This window comes from Strix aluco, chromosome 6 (assembly GCF_031877795.1).
Source record: "Strix aluco isolate bStrAlu1 chromosome 6, bStrAlu1.hap1, whole genome shotgun sequence".
Taxonomy (NCBI): domain Eukaryota; kingdom Metazoa; phylum Chordata; class Aves; order Strigiformes; family Strigidae; genus Strix; species Strix aluco.
This window is the reverse complement of record NC_133936.1, coordinates 39,113,265-39,130,406: the sequence shown is the minus strand read 5'-3', so window position 1 is coordinate 39,130,406 and position 17,142 is coordinate 39,113,265. Positions and strand designations below refer to the sequence as shown.

The 17,142-nt window shown below is 40.7% G+C and overlaps 1 protein-coding gene across 9 annotated transcripts in view; it reads left to right on the top strand.

The window, feature by feature from the left end:
• Positions 1–17,142, top strand: part of ERBB4 (erb-b2 receptor tyrosine kinase 4) — a 644,720-nt gene that overhangs the window by 515,349 nt on the left and 112,229 nt on the right. The window lies entirely within an intron of this gene.

Sequence of the window (17,142 nt, the reverse complement as noted above, 5' to 3'; positions counted from 1 at the left end):
TTTGTAGGTCATTTCTCTCCTTCCCTCAGTCTTGGACAAGCTGTCTCATTATTAATGTATATCCATACTGTTCTCTATTGCAACAATGTCTGAACAAACAAAACCAACCAACCAAGGTTACACCTCAGCTGTGGGTAGGTCAGTGCTGCCTCTCTGAAGCAGTGGAACTAGGCAGATCTGTGTGAGGCAGTGCTCTGCCCTGTTTAGTTTATTGCCTGTAGATCATTCCATCACAGAACTGTAAGTACCTGGGCTACCAGGCTAATGCCAGTGCCATGGTAATGAAGGGCTGGGTTCTTCAGTGTGCAGATGTCATGGACCCAAAGATGCTTAGAGTTTTCTTATAAATGGTCTTCCCATCAGTGGAAGGCTGTGAAACTCCTCTTTGTTTTATCTTTCCACGGCAGAGAAGCTAGAGACACGGGAGAGGAGGAGTTGCAGGGGAGCATCTTGCCATGTATGCGAGTCTCTGCTGGTGCAGAACTCACCACAACAGAAATTTAGCCTCAGCTCACTTCTGCTTCAGTGGTCCTGAGAACTAAGCTCTGAGAGTCTGGGAACTGTCAGCAGCAGCAAAGCGTAACAGGGAGGGGAAAAAAAATTAAAATGTGCCAGATTTTAAAAGCCCTTTTGCTTTACTAATCTGAAATATTGTTAATAAGAGGTCAAGATCATAATTTTCATGAATGTTCTATGTTCATGGAGACTATGCACTCAGTTTTTAGCTCCGTGTCAAGATCAAGCCTCATTGACACTGTGAATGTGTATGTCCCATTCAGTGACAATTTTTTGACAGATCATAGAAATTGGCACTTTTTTGTAAATCCCTCTTATGAACTTGAAAATTACATAGGATTTTTAAGTCTTGAAGATCTGTTCAGTGTATAGGCTTAATTCGGTAAGCATTAATAAGACTGTAAACCACAAGGAGAATGTACTCCCATTATATCTTTCATCTAGCAATGAATACAAATGTACAGTTATGGATTTAGTTATTTCAGAAAAATTATCATGTGTGAGTTTTTAGGCAATTGAACGAAGGCTGTATAGATGAAGGTATTCCCTGTGCTTTCTACAGAGCACTGTACATTTATGTTGATGACATTCAATAATCATTGTGCACAAATTAAAAACAAAGGGCATTTTGGCCCTGTTCAGAAAGAATTAATTGCACTAAAGGGATGAAGAGGATTAGATGTTTGCTTAATGGACAAAGTAATGGTCAAGTGTATTTTTAATGGTAGAGCTCCAGGAGGAGAGCTGGTATTCAGCACCCTTTAGGAGTGAACGTGCAGGGAGTGCAAGTATGTCGTGTAGCTTCCAGCCTCAAGATGAGGGAGTTGTTATCACAGTATGAAAGTTAGTGGAACTAGGCAGCTTGCACCAGCTGAGGATTTGACCCCTGATGTGATAGAGAAATAATGGTAATATGTCCTTCTCTGATACTGATTAACCTTCAAGCACTCTACAAAGAAAACATAAGGTCCTTGTTAAAAGACAAAGTTACTTGTCTGAGGTTTCATAGCTCAGCTTGATCAGATGACAGTTCACTGGACCACATTTCCCTCCAGTGTATGCATCGTAACATCTGATAAATGGCTCAGAAATTATGAAGGTTTTTTGGTAACTCTAGCGATTTTAACTATGTAAGGTACAGTCACGCTAGGAAAGGTTTCTGTTTAAATTAGCAGTTTCTCACGAGTCTCTGACCCAGTGCTAACAAGGTGAGAGAAAAGTTAAAGTTATTTTTAGTGCTAGAGGTTAATAATAACCTAAAGGTTATTCTTAATCATAACAAAAAGAATTGGACTTCATCATTAGTTTATGTAAGTGACAATAAGGAGAAATAAGATGTTTTGTATCAGTGCTGCATTTGATATATGTACATTGGTCTGTAACATCCTTTGCTGTACTGCATTGACGAAGATGATTTAAATTCATTCTTTTGAAATAATTGCTCATGCAATCGTACAGACGTTCCTGCCACCTTCACCTCCTAACCCAGTCATTAATTTCCTGAAACAAGCCACATTTTTAAAGAGGATGACCTAGGCATTGTTTATGATTTTAAGGTGACTGCTCCTCTCTGTCCCAGAAAGGACAGAGTTTTAATTTTTTTTTAAATTTTAAGCTATTATGAGGAGATAATTTAAATATCTTTCACTGAAGAGTAACTTACAGTAGAAAAACATGTTTTACTCATTCTCACCCCAAGGCTTGGGTCAGTATAACTATCCTGATAAAACTTGGTATTGTGTACTCGTGTTAGTTGCTGAGGAAAATCTAAGTGTACATATGCAAGCAAAATGCATCAGCTGTGATTTCAGTAATAAGAGTATTATGAATAGTTGTTGATTAAAAGCAGTTATATCAGATTTTGTAAAGGTATATAGATGGCTAAGTGCCATTATGAACATAGTGAGGGTTAACTCTTAAATAAGTGTCTGACATGTCGGTTATGAATGGGAAGAGGAGGTTAGTGGGAAGGAGGTGTCATTATATGAGTCACACCCTTGACTAATTTTTTTGTACTTGTCAAGTACAGGTGTGCTTTTGTCAGCAATTACTTCTTACTCGATTTTGTATGTCCTTGTACTTGCAAGTAAAACTTAGCATTCCCTTTTAGAGAGGCTCTGGAAAATGTAAAGCCTCTTGTAAACAGTAGTTTGTGTACAGAGAGAGTACTTGGGACTCTTCAGTGTCTACAGAAATAGCTGGTATAGAAGTTAGGGGCATTGTCCATAGGCTCTGGTCAAGACTTCTAATGTTGGCAGAATGTAAGTCTAAAAGTGCTCTGTGAGCTCCTGAAATTCTGCTAAATGTTATGCTAAAAGAGTAAAGAACAACAATTTGGCTACTGGGCTGTCATTTCAGCACCTTGAACACCCACTAATGGATCTGTAATGACTATAATGAAATAATGCATGATGTTAGCACCTGCTATAGCCAAACACCTCTCACCCTCCTCCCATCAGGGGATGATGAATTGGCCATCTTCAAAAAGTACATCCCCTATTTAGAATTCTTCTTTGGGGTGTTGCAGCAGAGTCTATTTTCTGGGCTTTCTGCACACATTCCCAGCTAGCTCTTTTCCTTTTACCCTGCTCCTTGCTTTCTTAGAGTTTTTATCACTGCAGTAGTCTGTGTCTGTTACAACAGTGCAAACTGAAGTCTACTAAGTAACCCGTACTGCCTTCTCCAGGGCAGAAGCAGAATGTACATGTGGACTTCTATGGATTTGCTTTCACCCTGCAGAGGTGGTTGCTACTGTTTTGTAAAATGTAGGTTTACTTTTTTCCCACCTATTTCTGAATATATATTATCTCTGGAATAATTTCAGAGTCTAAAGGATTTCCCCTCAAGTGTTGAAACGGTTAGGTGCTTAAGTTGTGGGGCGTAGTCTCTCCTCCCTGCTTGGCTGGTCACACTTCATTGTCCCCCGAAGGGCGCTGGAATTTGAATTCAGAGTACAGGCGTTCTTGCTACTGGTCTGCCTGCAAGCATGTCTGAGAGGGGAGTCACCAGCGGACGCAGCAGGTATCAGAAGGGAAGGATATCCTGCTCCTTACCCTAAGGCTGGTAACAGAATATATGAGGGTGCTGACTTTTAAGGAGGGAAGAGAGGCTTGTTGTGAGGAAAAAAGGCAAATACGCAGCTAAGAGGCTACTTGATAGTAGAACAGGGACTTATAATTTCACTTGTGAAAACAATTTTCCCTCCTCAGCCTCAAATTATTTGACTGTTATGATTGTCTGATAAGTCAAGTAGCCATTGGCCTGATCAAATGGTTTAACATCAAACCAGATGCTCGACTGATAATGTAATATATTCCAAAGTCATGGTGCAGTTGGAAAGCATAGCAAACTATCTTTGAGGCTAAAAAACATACATCTTTGAAGTAACATGTCCTGGGCAAACAGACAATTGATGAGGGCCTTTCCTCTTCAGCCCTCTAAACTTGGTGTTTCCAGGAAGTAAACCTGTGAGCTGTGAGTCTGTCCAGGGTTTTGATCCACTTACAAGTTTAATCTATCCTCTCTGAACTTAAATGCTCCATTATCTGTTAGAAAATAATTAGAGGCTGCAAGCACAAGTCTGCATACACAGAGTTCCTTGGGAGTCCCTGAGCTCATTGAGATGAAGACAGTTTGACTGATGGTGGTCAGCTGATATTGGGCCAGAAGCTAATAATAGAAGGCAGTGCTGCTTAGCTAGGTGAGAAAGTTAACTTGGGAAAAATTAAACTGAAGGGTTTGGGATTTATGGTTGGAAATAAATTTCCCATTCTCATTTGTTTCCTGGTAAGAGAGCTTCAGAGGCAGTTGGTTTCTTTTATGGTTTTATAATTAAGATCTAGGGGGCTTCTTGACTTCGCCTGGACTTACTGTAGTTCCCTGCTGTCTCTAGGAGCAGTGTCAGTGTGCAGGAGAGCATTTGTCAAGTGAAGTGTAAAGGTAATAAGTGACAATGACCTCCATCAGGCATGCAGCAAACAAATTAAAGCTGCATATAGGGGGCCGATACCCACATCCTTTATCTATGTCTGGCCTAATTAACTAAATTAATAAAGCAGTCAGTTGTCTTGTACTGCAAACGAAGAGAAACGGCTTTTCCTAAATTGTAAGCCTGTCTTAGAATAAAGACAAGTCCTCAAGATGTATCGAACTTACCTTTGGTTCAGAGGTTTCAAGAGGAAAAAATCATGTAGCTGACTAGCAAAAGAGAATTTTATCTCCTGTTCAGCTGAAAACCTGCAGAGATCTGGATAGGTCTAGATGCTTTTCTTTGTTTCTTTCTCTCTGTGGACACGCTCTGTGGTATACAGTTTCTCAGTTGACACAGATGCATATACACTGAGTCTCCTTGTAAGATCCTGCTTTATACGACTATGTAGGTGACTGGAGAAATATTTTTGTCTGTCCCTTGAATTATTTTTAGTTCCTTGTACACATCTCATGCTACCTAGCCAAGTGTTTGACCCAGGTCTTCAACTGTCCATGTAGATGCTTCTGAAAGTCTGAAAAGACACTGCTACTAACAGTAATTGGATAGTACATCTGGGCACCCCACAGTCATTCCACTGACTGCATGGCTGCTTGGGAAATACAACCAAGTTAATCTTGAACCTCAGTTTAAAGGACAGGTTTAGGATCAAATGAAATCCTTTATGGCAGCAGGGAGACTTTTTTTCTTATCCTCATCTGCTGTCATTTATGTAAACATCCTCCTTTCCAACTGTCATAAGGGGTCTCTGTAAGAATAGCTCATAATGAACAGCAGTGTTGCTGCACTGCCTGGCAGTGTGCTTCAGCTGCAATTCCAACAGGTTTTCACTCCATCATGGTAAGTTGCTGGGGGTGGGGGCAAGGGATGACCTAACTCACCTGATTGTAGACTCCTTTTTGTGCAGTCTCCCCTCTTCCTCCCACTTGCGCACATGGTAAGTATAGCCACTTAGGAGGGGAAACTGTTTGCCTGTCAGTTCTAGGTGCAGAAGCTCACTGTGATTGCAATTACAATTTCCAACTTGTCCAGAGATGCCAGAAATCAAGCTGTCCTTGAGAACTCTGCATACCATGCACAAGCCCCAAGAGTGATCAGCCTCTACAGAAGCTGGAAGTCTGATCACTACTGAAGGTTAACTGCTTTTAGCCATCTGAACATTAACTGTTGCAAGGCCACATTTCTGTTATTTCCATCTTACGCAATAATTTTCTCTTTAAATGCTTACTTCAGTAATTTTTCCTTTCATAGTATGCGAGGGTAAGATGTGTGTGTATGTGCAGGGCACTGTTAATTTTCCATATGCAAGAGCATGTGGCTGTATGGAGAAAGTGTATACACTGTTTGGAAACAGTTCTGCTGGCATAAAGCACTAACTGGAAAATACAGTGAGGAAAAGAGAGTTTGCTTGCTACTGGTGATGGGGGAAACCTGAGCCCTATTGAAATCAACAGGAGCTGTGAACTTGGCAGTGAATTCAGCAGAGCTGGGACTTCATCTCTTGGAGTCATCCTTCCAAGAAGCCTGCCACAGGTTTAAGGGAGAATCACATGCTTCAGTGAGTGTCTGGTGCTACAAGTTATTCCTAAATGAGTTAGGAAGTATATTCAGAAGGTTTTTGTTGCTGGCAATGGCAGAACTCCTTATTTAAAATTTGTGTTACATTATGACTTGGAGACCTTGCAACCAACCAACTGACCTTAGTTTGGTAAATCTGTGAGTGAGGAGAAGATGAGGAAGGAGAGTTAGTATATTAACTGGGAAACATAAGTGTAGATTAATTGAAACTATAAAAAATTCTAATCATATTCAAGAAGTAGTTTTGGCTGTAAAGAGTGTGTATGTGAAGGAAACATTTTGAACTGATGTCTTGTATTACAATTTCTTTTTAAAGGTATGAGGCACACCAATAACATGGTTGATACTTATGGCTTTGGAGTGTATGTTTGAGCTTGGTTACTGAAACATGAAGTCAGTTATTTGCTTTGCTGTATGTGTTATGAAGTCAGGATCTCATGGTTGACACTGTTATATCAGGACACAGTAGGACAGAGCTTTTTGAAAAAGTGTTTAGAAATTGAACAGGCAAAGGATGGGAATAACAAAAAAAAAAAGGCAGAGAAGTGGTGCTATGAGTATCAAAAGTGATGCACAACAGTTTAATTAGGAGACTTAATCAGAAGTGCTTGGGATTTATATTTCCATGAGTTTTCTGTTGCTTACAGCACCGTGGATCTCTAGTTCTTGGCACCACACTGTATGTTGCCAACCTTTACTATATGTTACATCTGGACCTGAGCCAGAATGCTCTCCTCCAGCTTCATATTTTCCCAGAACTTACGTGCTTTTTTATCTGGATGTGGACTTTTAGGAGAGCAATCTTATGCATTGAGTAAAAATTTCTGCTGGATACTGTAAGGCCATGAATTTTGGTGACACGCCTCCCAATGTGATAGTGCCTGCAGGTGCTAGTCTTTTCATCTGCACAACCGATGGATGGTGTGATTTAAAGCAGAGGGGAAGATGTTATCTGTGTAGGAACAGATCTTGCCAGAGTGGTTATAGCTAATAGATGTGTAATTGCACACAGGAGAAACAGCCTTCCTTAAACTTCAGCAAAATGGCTGGGAACACTGGCATTCTTTGCAGAGTCCTCCTGACATTCAGATGCAAAGTACAGAAATAAAACTGATGAAACATGGTAAAATGGGTGATAAGATTGTTGAATAATGCTTGATATGTTATGAGAAGTTGACAAAGATACCCAGTTTTAAAGCAGAGTTTGGCACCAAGAACTGGGCAACTAGTGCTGAAAGAAAATGAAAGCCTGTACTTAAGAAACTTCCTATTGCTTTGCATTTTATCTTTGTGCTGCCAGCTCACATTAGCAATCTAAAATAGGCACACGTTAATGTTTAAATTCCTAAAGGGCAATGCATATGCCAGAATGTGGCCACACTGATAAAAAATGCAGGTTTTTATGGGACCTCTGTTAATAAAAAAAGAGGTACTGTTTCCATAGACCTAACTGTAATGCATCCCAAACAAGCCATCACTAGTTCGAGGTTAACAGTGAATCTAATGAGGTTTGAGGGAAAGGCTGAAGAAGAAATGTCTTGATATTTAAGTCAGAGGAGCTGGCTGTAAAACTGTATATATATGCTGGCTAAACATTTTTGAAGTACACTTGTCTGTGATTTAGTCCAGTGCCAGATGGGTAGGCTATTACATATCAGATTTTTTCATGAAAGCAGCCTGATGGGGTTGTGTGTGAGCTCCGGCACATGTTGCAACTCACAGATCAGCAACAATGCAGAAAGTGAGCAAGGGCAAAGGGCCCTGGAGGATCAATGCATTATGTTTGTCATACTTGTTTTTATACTGCCAAAGTGCCAAGCCAACTTAAAGTTAGGGGAGAACAAGGTTTTTTGTGTTATACTGAGGAAAAAAATCCAAGACCATTTTATACATACAAATACTCACACTGTGTCCATTTTTAATAGAAATTTAAGGGTACAGAAGCACAGGCTTATAGGAGCTGAACTTGAACTATCACTGTCAAAATATATTTTATCTTAAAGTCTTCTAAGAAACTGTAGTTTGGAATACTTCTCCCTTAGTGTTTTGTTGCAGATAACCCTTCAAAAATTAAGTGTATCCCATGTCTCAGTGCTGATCCAGACACCTCTGATACATCAGCAACTGTCACAGACTTATAAAAATGATATAATTACCATCTGTTCCTATTAATATTCTACATATTATTTACAAGTGATAGTCAACTGTCCCTATCGTTGCTTATCACATAGTTGTAATGGAAGAAATAAGACAGGGAAATCTGGTACATGACTGGCTTGCTGATAGTCTTTGTAATATTTTGCCAATAACTTTTAGACTTCAGTGCAATAACTAGGATAAACAGAGATAAAGCTGAGGTCACAATGTGGCTGACAGTCCATGGAGCAGTAATTGCTGGTTTGAAATGCTTGGTCCTTCAGTACTGAAACTGTAGTTTTGAAAATAAACAAGATTTTGCAGAGCGATGTTTTCCATATTAACTTTGGTGTTGCTTCTCATTGTAATATATGGCATCTCTTGGACCTATTAAGATTAAAAAACCTTCATGCTGTGAAAACATGGTGAGCTTGTCCCTGCCCTGAAAGGCTTTCAGTCAAGATAGACACGGCAGATAAAGGGTAGAGGAATGATTATTATTATTATTATTATACCCATTTATAGATGGGACTCTGTTAATTGTAACACAGATCTCATAACCTCTAAGCAAATTATTTTTTTTCTTTTTTTTATTTTTAATTATGTTCTGGTTTTAAATTGGATTGGAATGTTTACTTAGAAAAGTAGATACTATATGAGGTTTGTTTTCAAACAAAGCTGTTTTATCTAACATCTCTTATCAGTCAGGTTTTGCCCCCAAGTCAGGTATTTTAAAAAAAGCTGGATGACGCTTGATGTAAGGCAGATTGTGTATTAGCAACAGAAGAGAAGGAATAGGTATTCTTACCTCTGAGTTACTTATAAGGGGATTGCAATTGTATCCTGAAGGTTTCTGCTTTATATAGAATGTCAGGTTTTTAATTGCATAGGCATATGCGTTATAGGAAATACAATTAAATAGGCTTTGGATAGACCAGGGTCTGTTATCTTAATGCTTTACATGAGAAATGATATAAAAATGTTTAAGAAAATACAGTTATGTAGATTTTTGAGCTATGTTGACAAACTGCAGCAGTGTTGCATTTGCTCAATACTAGCTTCAAAGGCATTCATTGATCGACTTGCATGGGTAAATCCTGTGCAATATCGATGCAAAGGTAGGAAATGGCTGAGGTACAGTCAAATAACAGTTTACCCGATGGAAATTAAGACCTCAATAAGGTAGGGGCACGTGGAACAGGGACTAGCTACAGTCAGTTCCCCAGGCGTCGATTTACTGAGTGGAGGTAATGTCAGTGGATAGGCAGCCCCCAAGTTGAATCCATTTGGAAACGTTCTCTAGTGTTGAGGCTACTTTTACTGGCTAGGCAGTGCCCTTCGGTGGAGTTCAGTGGGATGATTTGTATATGCCTGTAAAAGCAGAATCTATCTCTTTGTATGTTTTCTGAAGCCAAGCAAATTGGGTTTTTTAAAAGGAAGTATTGTTGGTTTAGGTCGGTGGCTAGAGTCATCTGCTAAAAATACAAGTCTTCTGAGAAGTTATTTTAGTAATGAAAGTGTTTGGAGGAGGTTTGGAAAGAAATGGGGAAGGATAGTTTCCTCGGTGAAATGTTTTCTTGGCAAAATAATGAAAAAAGATTTCTTGGTACAATATATTAACTTGCTGGAACTAAAGGAAGAGTTTCTGCTGAAGCTTTTCAGTGGGAGATAAATTCCAGTGAATTCCTCAACTGGAAGATGTTTTAGAAATATGTTAGTGATTGAAATACTTGTTTTTTCATTTTGTGAATGGACTGTGGTAGATTTCTGTTTTGAAGTCGTTGGTTGTTTCAAAAGTCAGACTACATTTACTAGACAGGAATGTTGTCAAATCCAAATTGGAATATTAAACATTTTTTCTGAGTGGTTAAGTTGTGGACAGCAGGGAGGACTGGGGAATTTTTTCTTTAGCTGGGTAAAGAATGGGAAACATTTTCCAGTGCTAGGCCTTTTCTGAGGATCTGAATGCTGTGTCCTATCTGATTTTAAGAAGAGTGGGAAGATGCTTCTGGTCCCTCTTGACTAATCTATCAGGTGAGAGCACAATTTAGGTGCTTGACAGTGTTGTCATTCAGATCAGAACGTAGATCTGAGTGAAACTCTCGACTACCAAATGTTAGCAATGTTGATGTTTATGTGGCAGCTTGGCAAGCTCTCAAGGTGTCCTAGAGCTCCAGAAAGTGTCTTAAACTACATTGTGTCACCATATAAATGTCTCTAGCTCAACTAAAGCTTGCAGAATCAGCCCTCTGTTCTGCAGCTGAGCTGGTGCTGAAAAAGTGAGTGGCACTCAGTGCTCCATGTGAACATAAGAAGTGTCTCACAAAGAGAGCCTTTTCTTGTCATGTAATATCCTTATGTAGCTCAGTCCTGAAAGATGCTTTAATGTACAGAGATGTCTGTCTCGCTCCCCTGCTTGTATAAATGAGACAAAATTCCAGGACTATTTCAAGCTCATATTGGCCTGCCCATAGCTGCTGACTGATACCCGTTTTCTCCTTTTCTACGTAGTCACAGGACTATCCAAACATGCCATCTTTATTTACTTCCAAAACCTCCTCTCAGTGAACACTCCTATAAGGTCTCCAGTGATGTGCAACAGCTTGCTGTGGCTTTGGCCTGTCACTGGCACAGAAGTCTACTGAGGATGACCAAAGAACTGGCAACTAGGTGTTGCTTTGAGCTTCACGGTGCGCCTCTCGGAGGCACAGCGTGTTCTTTGATACCAGTAAGATGTCATACCATGGTGGTGTAGGTTTTTAAAAATGAAAATGTAAATGCATGCAACAAGGAATAGATACGATGGACTAATTATATGTAACTCCGCTCTACTTTATAAAAGTCGTCCCAAATAGGTAATTGTGTTAGTTAGAAAGGCTGATGGTATAACAGCTACGGATACCTTTTACTGCTTTTTTTATTAATGTCAACCCCTTGACTACTGAGCCTCACAGTAAGATGCAAAATAGGTGCTAGCTGTCAAAACTCTCTGCAGCGTGGACGGAGTTACCGCTTTATAATCAGGGTGCAAATTGGCTGTGCTTCAGATCTGAAAGCAAACTTGCTCTTTGTATGGCACATCCACAGAGCTGCTGTGCATATGTCTCTAGCACTAACTTTGGCACAATGGTAGTGCCTTGGGGTTCCAGGTTTTCTTAATGTGCTTCTTTTGCCTGAAGTTTCCCTGACAGTGTCACTAGAAGAGCCTTTTTCACTTTCTTTCCTAGACAGCTGCGAGGTACGACTGGCTGTTGAAAAGCACATTTACCCCAGTCAGCCTTGTTGCAGTTCACTGTAAGAAATGCTAGGAAAAGAGGTTTGTGTTTTGCCTTGTAGAGTCCTTTTGTTTGGTTGAACAGTCCTTTGGAAATTCCAGATCTGTGATACCGTGCCATCATACTAGCATAGTTCTTGGGATTATGGCAATTCACAAAAGAGGATGAAAGTGTAACATATATTATTGTTTTTTCTCTACTTATACCACTCTCAAATTACAGATTACTTATAAAATAGTCATTCCCTCCTGCAGTACTCCAAGTTTAAGTGGTGTTTGCTCATAACTTTACGTTCTTGGCTTCTATGCCTCAGTGAGATCTTGTCTTGACGAGAGTGTCAACCCAGCCACAAATAGAAACTAGTAAGTACAGTTGTGTTGACTGATTTGACCGAGGGTTTTGTATTAGTAACAGACAGTTGGCCACTCATTCATGCAGATTTGTTCTTCGAATTGTTTGGCTCGCCCTGACAGAAGTCTGGACCTGAATACAGCCACGCATTGAAGATCAGACATAGTATTTGATGATGGGCATTATTGCAGAGGTCAAGATTTTATCAACATAAAAAAAATTCATTATTATATTGTTACGTGTGTGTGTGTGTGTATTACCCTGACAGCAGGACATGCTCAAATCTTGTGAAAGTTTAGGGAGGGATATGAAATGTTATGATTAGAGTATAAGACAAGCTGCCAGTCTTTAAGAACAAACACACCACACCACACCTCCTCAAAACATTAATCTATAAGGCAGGCCAGGGACGTGAGCTACCTTTGCTCTCTTTTGCATTGACTTCCTAAATTCTGGCCAGTTTTCAGAGCCGAGTTACTGAGCTGGGTGGGCAGCATCCCACGGATGGCCATGGAAGGGGGTGGAGGAGCCATCCCAGATCGCAGCCAAGTCCCCTCACAGCCACTCGCTCACCCCTCCACACCCAGCAGGACTGGAGAGAAAATGGGAGGAACAGGAGAGAAACTCCCGGGTCAAGATAAGGATAGGGAAATCGCTCACCAATTACTGTCGTGTGCAAACCAGACTTGACTTGGGGAATTTAACTTAATTTATTGTCAATTAACATAAATATTTAATAGCTGATTCAATATTAGCAAACAACAACAAAAACCCAAAACCCAAACATGTTAAAATGTTTGTGGAAAAACCCCACTTTTCCTCCCACTCTCCCTGGCCCCACTCCGCTCAGCTCTCCCCGCCTGCGGCAGCGTGGGCTGGCTGGAGTCAGCAGTGTCAGGCCGGGGCAGCCCCAGCCTCTCCCCCAGGGGCCCCCCCACAGCACCCTGCTACCCCAGCCCTGCCACACACACCCAGTGCTCCCAGGATTCACTATTCTAGGAGTGTCCTAAGGCTGGGCCATATCTGCTCAGCAGCAGGGGTAGGGGCTGCATCGCTGGATGCAGGACGATGCAGCCAGCATCAAGGTTTTGCCATGGCAGGTGAAGCCCAGGGCAGAGCCCGGCCTTGCAGCACTTGGGAAAGGTGATGCAGTGCACAGCAGGCAGGAGGTGTATGAATTGTGGTGGTGGCAGTGATTTTCTTTCAAGCATTTTTTTTTTAAGAGGTTTTTAATTTTATCTTTGGAAGAAGAGTAGGTCAACAGGATAGTAAAATAAAGAACAAAGAAAGTAGAGAAGATAGGGGTGGAGGAGAAGCTGTAGAAACTTAGGAGAAAATAGCAAGCAGAGTAACAGAAGAAAGCACTGTAACACAAGAAATGTGTGGCAGCTTTTGATGACTGTTGTTCACTGATGCCAGCTTGGTCAAAAAAAAAAAAATCTAACAGTGAACCAAACAGTCCAATGAAACCTTTTTTCTTTAAATATCATCATCCCTTTGCAGTACTTGAGTCCTGAGTGTGATGCTCTTATGCAACTGAATACAGATGAGGGAAACATGGAGATGAGTCTATTTTGAATTCTCAGTTGTGCGAGATGAAATACCTGGATTGTGGGCAAAATGTATCTTTGATTAAAACAACTCTTAATGTTGATAGTACACTTGATGAAATTAGGTTTCAATCTGATGCTGTCCCTTTAAATTTATCCTGAAGGAGGAATGAGCTTTGAGTGTGTGATTATAAAGTCAAGCTTTTCAGTGATAACAGAAAATTTCAAAGCAATGCCCTGAGACTTTTCAGAAAGGAGAGAGAACTTGATAGATTTTCTTTTTAATCTGTCGCTCATTCTTGAGACCTTGCCATCATTCCTCTTAAATCAAAAATCAAAGCAATAACTCCCTCCTCCTGAAAGGAATCTGCTGCTAAGGCTGAAAATGTTTATAAGTTGGTCAGTGGTAAGGTCTGTTTACCCTCCTGTTTGAATAATACTGAAGTGATTCCTTTTTTAGACTGTTTAAAACTTCAAACATTTTTGCTAGTTGCATCAAAATAGTAAGAAACAAATCACTTTTGACAGACTATTCTGAAATAATGTTGCATGTCACAAACTGTAAGTAAAACATTTGTCAGAATGATACGATATTTTTACAAAGAGGTGTGCCCGCTGTTAAACCTCTTACGCCCAATCTGCAAGGGGGGGTGGCCAGTCTGAAACCCACTGTTACTTCTCTTGACAGCTTTCAATGGAAACATTTCTGGTTGCTGAGGTCCTGAACTCTTGGCCATTTATGCATAAAAGTGAACAGAAACTGGTCTGGATTTTTCTTTCTAGTCACCAGAGTCAATGTTTTCAGACAAGGTTCACAGAAAGGCTGGTGGGAGTTGTTCCCTGACTGGATGTTTGAAAGAAAATCTTCACTTGATTTGTTGCGCACTAGAGGTCTGTTCCTTTAGACTTGAGATTCCTCCTCAGCTGTCTAACATGGGCTCTGATTAATTAGGAGACTTAATTGGTACAAAGTCAGCAGGGAGAAGAAAGAAGCATATGGTGTGTGGGTTCTACAGAATGTATCTCCTACACTTTTGAACATTTAAGCATGTGCTTAACTCTAAGCACTTGAGCCCTATTGGAGTCAGAATGGTTGCCCATGCTCTCACTGTTTGTGGTGTTGGCAGGACAGGGATCAGAGTACTGCCTTTTTTTTTTTTTTTAAATTTTTTTTATGTTGCTTCAAAATATGTAGTGAGCCAGATTTGCTTCTATAAGTGCATGAAAGTATGTATTCCTGCATGAATAGGGCCTACTGCTTCTCCAAGGTGGGCACTATTTGACCCAGCAGTTTGTGTCACCTTTGAGAGGGAGAGTTTTCAAATCCGTGAATTGTGCTAGTTTCAAGTAAGCATTTGGAAGAAAGTGGAGCATCTCTCCCGTGCATTTGAATCACATGGGGCAATCGCATGCGTTTGAATTCAGTGTCAACAGTACAGGCTGTGCCTCTGCAGTGCTGAGTCAGTAAAACTACGTACCCTCTCTGCTGTGGGCAAGTGCTGTGACAAGCAAAGGAGTCTCAGAGGGTGGGCCTGCTCTGAGAAATGCAGCACACTGAAAGACACATACCACCTCCAGAAAAGGCTGGGCACCCGTTGGCTCCGGTGGTGTGCCGTGCCTTGCTCATCACCCAGCTGCAGCCTGGATGCATGGTGGGACACTGACCTGGAGCCAGCTTCTCCCAACTGGCTCTGAGGGATGTGGAGCACTGGAAGGGGACATTGGCTACCTATAAGTGAGCTTCTCCCGACCTCGGTCTGAGCCAAGTGAGCGGTACTTGCCTGATGCTGTTCCATCACATTTGTGCATGATAGACCACAGTGTGTGGTCCCTGCTGTGGAATTTTATTTTCTTTTCTTTTTCATTCTTCATTTTTATCCTAGGAAGTTTTGGGTGTAGTGGCACACCTGGCAGCTGGATTTCCAGAACTTTCTGAAAGAATAAAGTAATCTCACCATTTAATGGTGCAGCACACTTGTACTCCAGTCTAAGTATGCAGTGACTTCACTTACTACCCAGCGGACCTCTGGTCAAGCTCTTCATTGGAAACTGAACTAAAAAAAGCTCATATCTCTTATGTCCAAAGGAGATAAAAGTCCAAAACCATCCATTGAAAGCCTGTAGTCTCTTTAATCATAAGAGTTTTTCCTGGCTCTGAGGAAACACATGTTAATAAGACTCATACTATTATCTTCTCTGTTTGGTCACGTATAGCTTCCTTAAAGTGACTTCCTAAAGCAAAACAAGCATGGGGGGAGCTTCAAGGAGACGGTGTTAGTTAGCCAGTTAGACTTCCTTAATAACAGGGCCTTGATTTAGCAACAAATAACTGTTGCTGTGCCAGACAAAGTCAGCATTTCCCCAAAGAAAAAGCGACTGTGTGAGTGTCCATAGTAGATTTGCACCTGAATGTGCACTGTTACACTTCTGTGCAACAACCATTGATGAACCTGTACCTACTGTAAGTATTCATCTTGCTTTATGCTTGAAGTATGGATGTGGATGTATAGAAAGATTTTCTATTTTTAAATACATTAAAAACAATAAATACATTAAATACATTAAAAACGATAAATTCATTTGCTCCTGAGTCCTGCTTCTCCTGTGGATGCTGAGAGAATTTGTTGTACACAACCTAGGTGTTGTCACCATCTCTCAGGAGGGTACAGTGACAGAAACCTGTTTTGTCACAGGACATGCTGCCATACTTACATGAGCCAAGTTAAAGCACATAGCTCAGTCCTGCAGTAGTAACCTCAGGGTTGAGTCTGCCCTTGCAGCATTCAGGTGTTGTTCACTGTATTATACACAGCAGTAAAATTGGTTAGAGAGGCTGTTGCCAAGTCCCAAGAAAGACTTTTGCCTGAAAGTGCCCTGTTAAATGTGTCTGCTCCTAATGACTATAAAGCGGTTCTTGGAAAAACAGCTGTGGCAGTTTATGCAGTTACTGTCATCCCTCTGTTTGCTACTGTCTCGCTGTGGGACTCTGATATCCTTTGTTGGTCCCTATAGCTGCATCTCTCATTTCATTTTCAGAAACGGCTGAGACATTTCAATGGAAGCTTTCCAGAGGGTATCTGCCCCAGTGGTGACAAATTGCAGCCCTAGGGTTGAAAGTATAGCAATGCTGTAAAGCAATTTGAAAGCAGCATCTTGCATAGGAAGTAGAGGGGAAATAGAACAATGGGTATCATTATCATGCAATAAATGTGGGCATATATGTTGTTGGATATATTTTGTGCTATCTTTCAGCTTAAGTAATTGTGCAGACTGCATAGGCTAAGTTGGCTATAACCTAAAAAATTTGTAAGACCTAGCAGACAAAGAAAAGGCATTGAAAATATGTTGGACTGTAATTGAATCTGCCCTGAAGCAGGTCAGACGTGCATTCCAGACAGGTGTTTGCCCTAGCCATTAGAAGCATTGTAAAATTAATGTAAAAAGCAGTGTATTCACTGTAGTATCTCTCCTGTTACCACAGCACAGCTTGTGCTTTCAGAAAAATGCACAGCGCAGTATGAACTCAGCCTTTAAGTACGTTTATTTACTCGACAGTGATTAGGAAAAACAGGTGAATTGTTCTTTTCTGGCTTGTTTTGTTTGAGGGCATTTTATGGTGAGAACAGTTAGAAGCAGAAGGTTAGGAAACCAAAGATTTTTTTAAGACTTTGTTCCTGCTTACTGAACTTTTTATCAGGTGCATATATTCATCTGGCTTAACTGGAGCAGTGAAATTTACCCTGGGCTT